This window comes from Miscanthus floridulus, chromosome 18, assembly GCF_019320115.1.
Source record: "Miscanthus floridulus cultivar M001 chromosome 18, ASM1932011v1, whole genome shotgun sequence".
Classification (NCBI taxonomy): Eukaryota; Viridiplantae; Streptophyta; class Magnoliopsida; order Poales; family Poaceae; genus Miscanthus; species Miscanthus floridulus.
In genome coordinates, this window is record NC_089597.1 from 69,019,865 (window position 1) to 69,028,770 (window position 8,906).

Sequence of the window (8,906 nt, forward strand, 5' to 3'; positions counted from 1 at the left end):
ATACCATAGGCTCGGAAATCATTTTGGACGCACCCGATGGTACTCCTAGATGACGTGGGTCATGTGGAATCTCGTTTCAGTCTGTTGGGAGCCAGTGTCGGTGCAAGATAGTTGCACTGTTTGTGCCAAACATACCATAGGCTCAGAAATCATTTTGGACGCACCTGATGGTACTCCTAGGTCACGTGGGTCAAGTGGAATCTCATTTCGGTCTGTTGGGAGACAGTGTCGGTGCAAGATAGGTGCACGGTTTGCGCCGAACATACCATAGGCTCGGAAATCGTTTTGGACGCACCCGATGGTACTCCTAGGTGATGTGGGTCATGTGGAATCTCGTTTCGGTCTATTGGGAGCTAGTGTCGGTGCAAGATAGGTGCACGGTTGGCGCCGAACATACCATAGGCTCGCAAATCGTTTTGGACACACCCGATGGTACACCTAGGAGACGTGGGTCATGTGGAGTCTTGTTTCGTTCCGTTGGGAGCCAGTGTCGGTGCAAGATAGGTGCACGGTTTGCGCCAAACATACCATAGGCTCGGAAATCATTTTGGACGCACCCGATGGTACTCCTAGGTGACGTGGGACTTGTGGTGTCTTGTTTTGGTCCGTTGGGAGCCAATGTCAGTGCAAGATAGGTGCACGGTTGGCGCCGAACATACCATAGGCTCGGAAATCATTTTGGACGCACCCGATGGTTCTCCTAGATGACGTGGGTCATGTGGAATCTCGTTTCGGTCTGTTCGGAGCCAGTGTCGGTGCAAGATAGGTGCACGGTTTGTGCCGAACATACCATAGGCTCAGAAATCATTTTGGACGCACCCGATGGTACTCCTAGGTGACGTGGGTCATGTGGAGTCTTGTTTTGGTCCATTGGCAGCTAGTGTCAGTGCAAGATAGGTGCGATGGAACTCCAAGTTGATGTGGGTAATGTGGAATCTCGTTTCGGTCTGTTGGGAGCCGGTGTCGGTGCAAGATAGGTGCACGATTTGTGCCAAACATACCATAGGCTCGGAAATCATTTTGGACGCACCTGATGGTACTCCTAGATGACGTGGGTCTTGTGGAATCTCGTTTTAGTCTGTTGGGAGCCAGTGTCGGTGCAAGATAGGTGCACGGTTTGTGCCAAATATACCATAGGCTCAGAAATCGTTTTGGACGCACCCGATGGTACTCCTAGGTGATGTGGGTCAAGTGGAATCTCGTTTTGGTCTGTTGGGAGCCTGTGTCGATGCAAGATAGGGGCACGGTTTGTGCCGAACATACCATAGGCTCGTAAATCATTTTGGACGCACCCGATGGTTCTCCTAGGTGACGTGGGTCATGTGGAGTCTTGTTTTGGTCTGTTGGCAGCTAGTGTCGGTGCAAGATAGGTGTGATGGAACTCCAAGGTGATGTGGGTAATGTGGAATCTCTTTTCGGTTCGTTTGGAGACAGTGTTGGTGTCGGTGCAAGATAGGTGCACGGTTTGCGCCGAGTGTACTATAGGCTCAGAAATCATTTTAGACGCACCCAATGGTACTCGAAGGTGATGAGGCTCAAGCAGAAGTTCATTTTGGTCCATTTGGAGGTGGTGCTAATCTTGACGCAAGATAGGTGCATGGTTTGCGCCAAACGTACCGTAGGATCAAAAATCGTTTTGGACGCACCCGATGGTACTCCTAGGTGACATGGGTCATGTGGAATCTCGTTTCGGTCCATTGGGAGCCAGTGTCGGTGCAAGATAGGTGCATAGATTGCGCCGAACATACCATAGGCTCAGAAATCATTTTGGACGCATCCGATGGTACTCCTAGGTGACGTGGGTCAAGTGGAATCTCGTTTCGGTCTGTTGGGAGCCAGTGTCGGTGCAAGATAGGTGCACGGTTGGCACCAAATATACCATAGGCCCGGAAATCGTTTAGGACACACCCGATGGTACTCCTAGGTGACATGGGTCATGTGGAGTCTTTTTTCGGTCCGTTAGGATCCAGTGTCGGTGCAAGATAGGTGCACGGTTTGCGCCGAACATACCATAGGCTTAGAAATCGTTTTGGACGCACCCGATGGTACTTCTAGGTGACGTGGGTCAAGTGGAATCTCGTTTTGGTCTGTTGGGAGCCAGTGTCAGTGCAAGATAGGTGCGATGGAACTCCAAGTTGATGTGGGTAATGTGGAATCTCGTTTCGGTCTATTGGGAGCCAGTGTCGGTGCAAGATAGGTGCACGGTTTGTGCCGAACATACCATAGGCTCGGAAATCGTTTTGGACGCACCCGATGGTACTCCTAGGTGATGTGGGTCATGTGGAATCTCGTTTTGTTCTGTTGGGAGCCAGTGCCGGCGCAAGATAGGTGCACGGTTTGCACCGAACATACCATAGGCTCAGAAATCATTTTGGACGCACCCGATGGTACTCCTAGGTGACGTGGGTCAAGTGGAATCTCGTTTTGGTCTGTTGGGAGCCTGTGTCAATGCAAGATAGGGGCACGGTTTGCGCCGAACATACCATAGGCTCGTAAATCATTTTGGACGCACCCGATGGTACTCCTAGGTAATGTGGGTCATGTGGTGTCTTGTTTTGGTCCGTTAGGAGCCAGTGTCGGTGCAAGATAGGTGCACAGTTGGCGCCGAACATACCATAGGCTCATAAATCATTTTGGACGCACCCGATGGTACTCCTAGGTGACGTGGGACAAGTGGAATCTCATTTCGATCTGTTGGGAGCCAGTGTCGGTGCAAGATAGGTGCACGGTTTGCGCCGAACATACCATAGGCTCAGAAATTGTTTTGGACGCACCCGATGGTACTCCTAGGTGACGTGGGTCAAGTGGAATCTCGTTTCGGTCTGTTGGGAGCCAGTGTCGGTGCAAGATAGGTGCACGGTTGGCGCCAAACATACCATAGGCCCGGATATCGTTTTGGACACACCCGATGGTACTCCTAGGTGACGTGGGTCACGTGGAGTCTTGTTTCGGTCCGTTAGGAGCCAGTGTCGGTGCAAGATAGGTGCACAGTTTGCGCCGAACATACCATTAGCTCAGAAATCGTTTTGGACGCACCCGATGGTACTCCTAGGTGATGTGGGTCAAGAGGAATCTCGTTTCGGTCTATTGGGAGCTAATGTCGGTGCAAGATAGGTGCACGGTTGGCGCCGAACATACCATAGGCTCACAAATCGTTTTGGACACACCCGATGGTACTCCTAGGTGACGTGGGTCATGTGGAGTCTTGTTTCGGTCCATTGGGAGCCAGTGTCGATGCAAGATAGGTGCACGGTTTGCGCCGAACATACCATAGGCTCGGAAATCATTTTGGATGCACCCGATGGTACTCCTAGGTGACGTGGGTCATGTGGTGTCTTGTTTTGGTCTATTGGGAGCCAGTGTCGGTGCAAGATAGGTGCACGGTTGGCGCCGAACATACCATAGGCTCAGAAATCATTTTGGACGCACCCGATGGTACTCCTAGGTGACGTGGGTCAAGTGGAATCTCGATTCGGTCTGTTGGGAGACAGTGTTACTGTCGGTGCAAGATAGGTGCACGGTTGGCACCGAACATACCATAGGCTCGGAAATCATTTTGGACGCACCCGATGGTACTCCTAGATGATGTGGGTCATGTGGAATCTCGTTTCAGTCTGTTGGGAGCCAGTGTTGGTGCAAGATAGGTGCACGTTTGTGCCAAATATACCATAGGCTCAGAAATCATTTTGGACGCACCCGATGGTACTCCTAGGTGACGTGGGTCAAGTGGAATCTCGTTTCGGTCTGTTGGGAGATAGTGTCGGTGCAAGATAGGTGCACGGTTTGCGCTGAACATACCATAGGCTCAGAAATCATTTTGGACGCACCCGATGGTACTCCTAGGTGATGTGGGTCATGTGGAATCTTGTTTCGGTCTGTTGGGAGCCAGTGTCGGTGCAAGATTGGTGCATGGTTGGCGCCGAACATACCATAGGCTCGCAAATCATTTTGGACACACCCGATGGTACACCTAGGTGACGTGGGTCATGTGGAGTCTTGTTTCGTTCCGTTGGGAGCCAGTGTCGGTGCAAGATAGGTGCACGGTTTGCGCCGAACATACCATAGGCTCGAAAATCATTTTGGACGCACCCGATGGTACTCCTAGGTGACGTGGGTCATGTGGTGTCTTATTTTGGTCCATTGGGAGCCAGTGTCGGTGCAAGATAGGTGCATGGTTGGCGCTGAACATACCATAGGCTCGGAAATCATTTTGGACGCACCCAATGGTTCTCCTAGATGACGTGGGTCATGTGGAACCTCGTTTCGGTCTATTGGGAGCCAGTGTCCGTGCAAGATAGGTGCACGGTTTGTGCCGAACATACCATAGGCTCAGAAATCATTTTGGACACACCCGATGGTACTCCTAGGTGACGTGGGTCAAGTGGAATCTCATTTCGGTCTATTGGGAGATAGTGTCGGTGCAAGATAGCTGCACGGTTTGCGCCGAACGTACTGTAGGCTCGTAAATCATTTTGGACGCACCCGATGGTACTCCTAGGTGACGTGGGTCATGTGGAGTCTTGTTTTGGTCCATTGGCAGCTAGTGTCAGTGCAAGATAGGTGCGATGGAACTCCAAGTTGACGTGGGTAATGTGGAATCTCGTTTCGGTCTGTTAGGAGCCAGTGTCGGTGCAAGATAGGTGCACGGCTTGTGCTGAACATACCATAGGCTCGAAAATCGTTTTGGACGCACCTGATGGTACTCCTAGGTGATGTGGGTCATGTGGAATCTTGTTTCGGTCCGTTAGGATCCAGTGTCGGTGCAAGATAGGTGCACGGATTGCGCCGAACATACCATAGGCTCAGAAATCATTTTGGACGCACCCAATGGTACTCTTAGATGATGTGGGTCATGTGGAATCTTGTTTCGATCTATTGGGAGACAGTGTTGGTGCAAGATAGCTGCACGGTTTGCGCCGAACGTACCGTAGGCTCGTAAATCATTTTGGACGCACCCGATGGTACTCCTAGGTGACGTGGGTCATGTGGAGTCTTGTTTTGGTCCATTGGCAGCTAGTGTCAGTGCAAGATAGGTGCGATGGAACTCCAAGTTGACGTGGGTAATGTGGAATCTCGTTTCGGTCTGTTGGGAGCCAGTGTCAGTGCAAGATAGGTGCACGGCTTGTGCTAAACATACCATAGGCTTGAGAAATCGTTTTGGACACACCCGATGGTACTCCTAGGTGATGTGGGTCATGTGGAATCTCGTTTCGGTTTGTTGGGAGCCAGTGTCGGTGCAAGATAGGTGCACGGCTTGCGCCGAACATACCATAGGCTCAGAAATTGTTTTGGACGCACCCGATGGTGCTCCTAGGTGACGTGGGTCAAGTGGAATCTCGTTTCGGTCTGTTGGGAGCCTGTGTCGGTGCAAGATAGGTGCACGGTTGGCGCCGAACATACCATAGGCTCGCAAATCGTTTTGGACACACCCGATGGTACTCCTAGGTGACGTGGGTCATGTGGAGTCTTGTTTCATTCCGTTGGGAGCCAGTGTTGGTGCAAGATAGGTGTGATGGAACTCCAAGGTGATGTGGGCAATGTGGAATCTCTTTTCGGTTCATTTGGAGACAGTGTTGGTGTCGGTGCAAGATAGGTGCACGGTTTGCGCCGAGTGTACCATAGGCTCAGAAATCATTTTAGACGCACCCAATGGTACTCGAAGGTGATGAGGCTCAAGCGGAAGCTCATTTTGGTCCGTTTGGAGGTGGTGCTAATCTTGACGCAAGATAGGTGTATGGTTTGCGCCAAACGCACCGTAGGATCGGAAATCGTTTTGGACGCAACCGATGGTACTCCTAGGTGACGTGGGTCATGTGGAATCTCGTTTTGGTCTGTTGGGAGCCAGTGTCGGTGCAAGATAGGTGCACAGATTGCGCCGAACATACCCTAGGCTCAGAAATCATTTTGGACGCATCCGATGGTACTCCTAGGTGACATGGGTCAAGTGCAATCTCGTTTCGGTCTGTTGGGAGCCAGTGTCGGTGCAAGAAGGGTGCACGGTTGGCGCCGAACATACCATAGGCCCGGAAATTGTTTTGGACACACCTGATGGTACTCCTAGGTGACGTGGGTCATGTGGAGTCTTGTTTCGGTCCGTTAGGAGCCAGTGTCGGTGCAAGATAGGTGCACAGTTTGCGCCGAACATACCATAGGCTCATAAAACGTTTTGGACGCACCCGATGGTACTCCTAGGTGACGTGGGTCATGTGGAATCTCGTTTCGGTCTGTTGGGAGCCCGTGTCGGTGCAAGATAGATGCACGGTTGGCGCCGAACATACCATAGGCTCGCAAATCGTTTTGGACACACCCGATGGTACTCCTAGGTGACGTGGGTCATGTGGAGTCTTGTTTTGTTCCGTTGGGAGCCAGTGTCGGTGCAAGATAGGTGCATGGTTTGCGCCAAACATACCATAGGCTCGGAAATCATTTTGGACGCACCCGATGGTACTCCTAGGTGACGTGGGCCATGTGGTGTCTTGTTTTGGTCCGTTGGGAGCCAGTGTCGGTGCAAGATAGGTGGATGGTTGGCGCCGAACATACCATAGGCTTAGAAATCATTTTGGAGGAACCCGATGGTACTCCTAGGTGACGTGGGTCAAGTGGAATCTCGTTTCAGTCTATTGGGAGGCAGTGTTAGTGTCGGTGCAAGATAGGTGCACGATTGGCGCCAAACATACCATAGGCTCAGAAATCATTTTGGACGCACCCGATGGTACTCTTAGATGATGTGGGTCATGTGGAATCTTGTTTCGATCTATTGGGAGACAGTGTCGGTGCAAGATAGCTGCACGGTTTGCGCCGAACGTACCATAGGCTCGTAAATCATTTTGGACGCACCTGATGGTACTCCTAGGTGACGTGGGTCATGTGGAGTCTTGTTTTGGTCCATTGGCAGCTAGTGTCGGTGCAAGATAGGTGCGATGGAACTCCAAGTTGACGTGGGTAATGTGGAATCTCGTTTTGGTCTGTTGGGAGCCAGTGTCGGTGCAAGATAGGTGCACGGCTTGTGCCGAACATACAATAGGCTTGGAAATCGTTTTGGACGCACCCGATGGTACTCCTAGGTGATGTGGGTCATGTGGAATCTCGTTTCGGTCTATTGGGAGCCAGTGTCGATGCAAGATAGGTGCACGGTTTGCGCCGAACATACCATAGGCTCAGAAATCATTTTGGACGCACCCGATGGTACTCCTAGGTGACGTGGGTCAAGTGGAATCTTGTTTCGGTCTGTTGGGAGCCAGTGTCGGTGCAAGATAGGGGCACAGTTTGTGCCGAACATACCATAGGCTCATAAATCATTTTGGACGTATCCGATGGTACTCCTAGGTGACGTGGGTCATGTGGAGTCTTGTTTTGGTCTGTTGGCAGCTAGTGTCGGTGCAAGATAGGTGCGATGGAACTCCAAGGTGATGTGGGTAATGTGGAATCTCTTTTCGGTTCATTTGGAGACAGTGTTGGTGTCGGTGCAAGATAGGTGCACGGTTTGCGCCGAGTGTACCATAGGCTCAGAAATCATTTTAGACGCACCCAATGGTACTCGAAGGTGATGAGGCTTAAGCGGAAGCTCATTTTGGTCCGTTTGGAGGTGGTGCTAATCTGGACGCAAGATAGGTGCATGGTTTGCGCCAAACGCACCGTAGGATCGGAAATCGTTTTGGACGCACCCGATGGTACTCCTAGGTGACGTGGGTCATGTGGAATCTCGTTTTGGTCTGTTGGGAGCCAGTGTCGGTGCAAGATAGGTGCACAGATTGCGCCGAACATACCCTAGGCTCAGAAATCATTTTGGACGCATCCGATGGTACTCCTAGGTGACATGGGTCAAGTGCAATCTCGTTTCGGTCTGTTGGGAGCCAGTGTCGGTGCAAGAAGGGTGCACGGTTGGCGCCGAACATACCATAGGCCCGGAAATTGTTTTGGACACACCTGATGGTACTCCTAGGTGACGTGGGTCATGTGGAGTCTTGTTTCGGTCCGTTAGGAGCCAGTGTCGGTGCAAGATAGGTGCACGGTTTGCGCCGAACATACCATAGGCTCAGAAATCGTTTTGGACGCACCCGATGGTACTCCTAGGTGACGTGGGTCATGTGGAATCTCGTTTTGGTCTGTTGGGAGCCCGTGTCGGTGCAAGATAGATGCACGGTTGGCGCCGAACATACCATAGGCTCGCAAATCGTTTTGGACACACCCGATGGTACTCCTAGGTGACGTGGGTCATGTGGAGTCTTGTTTTGTTCCGTTGGGAGCCAGTGTCGGTGCAAGATAGGTGCATGGTTTGCGCCAAACATACCATAGGCTCGGAAATCATTTTGGACGCACCCGATGGTACTCCTAGGTGACGTGGGCCATGTGGTGTCTTGTTTTGGTCCGTTGGGAGCCAGTGTCGGTGCAAGATATGTGGATGGTTGGCGCCGAACATACCATAGGCTTAGAAATCATTTTGGAGGAACCCGACGGTACTCCTAGGTGACGTGGGTCAAGTGGAATCTCGTTTCAGTCTATTGGGAGGCAGTGTTAGTGTCGGTGCAAGATAGGTGCCCGGTTGGCGCCAAACATACCATAGGCTCGGAAATCATTTTGGACGCACCCGATGGTACTCTTAGATGATGTGGGTCATGTGGAATCTTGTTTTGATCTATTGGGAGACAGTGTCGGTGCAAGATAGCTACACGGTTTGCGCCGAACGTACCATAGGCTCGTAAATCATTTTGGACGCACCCGATGGTACTCCTAGGTGACGTGGGTCATGTGGAGTCTTGTTTTGGTCCATTGGCAGCTAGTGTCGGTGCAAGATAGGTGCGATGGAACTCCAAGTTGACGTGGGTAATGTGGAATCTCGTTTCGGTCTGTTGGGAGCCAGTGTCGGTGCAAGATAGGTGCACGGCTTGTGCCAAACATACAATAGG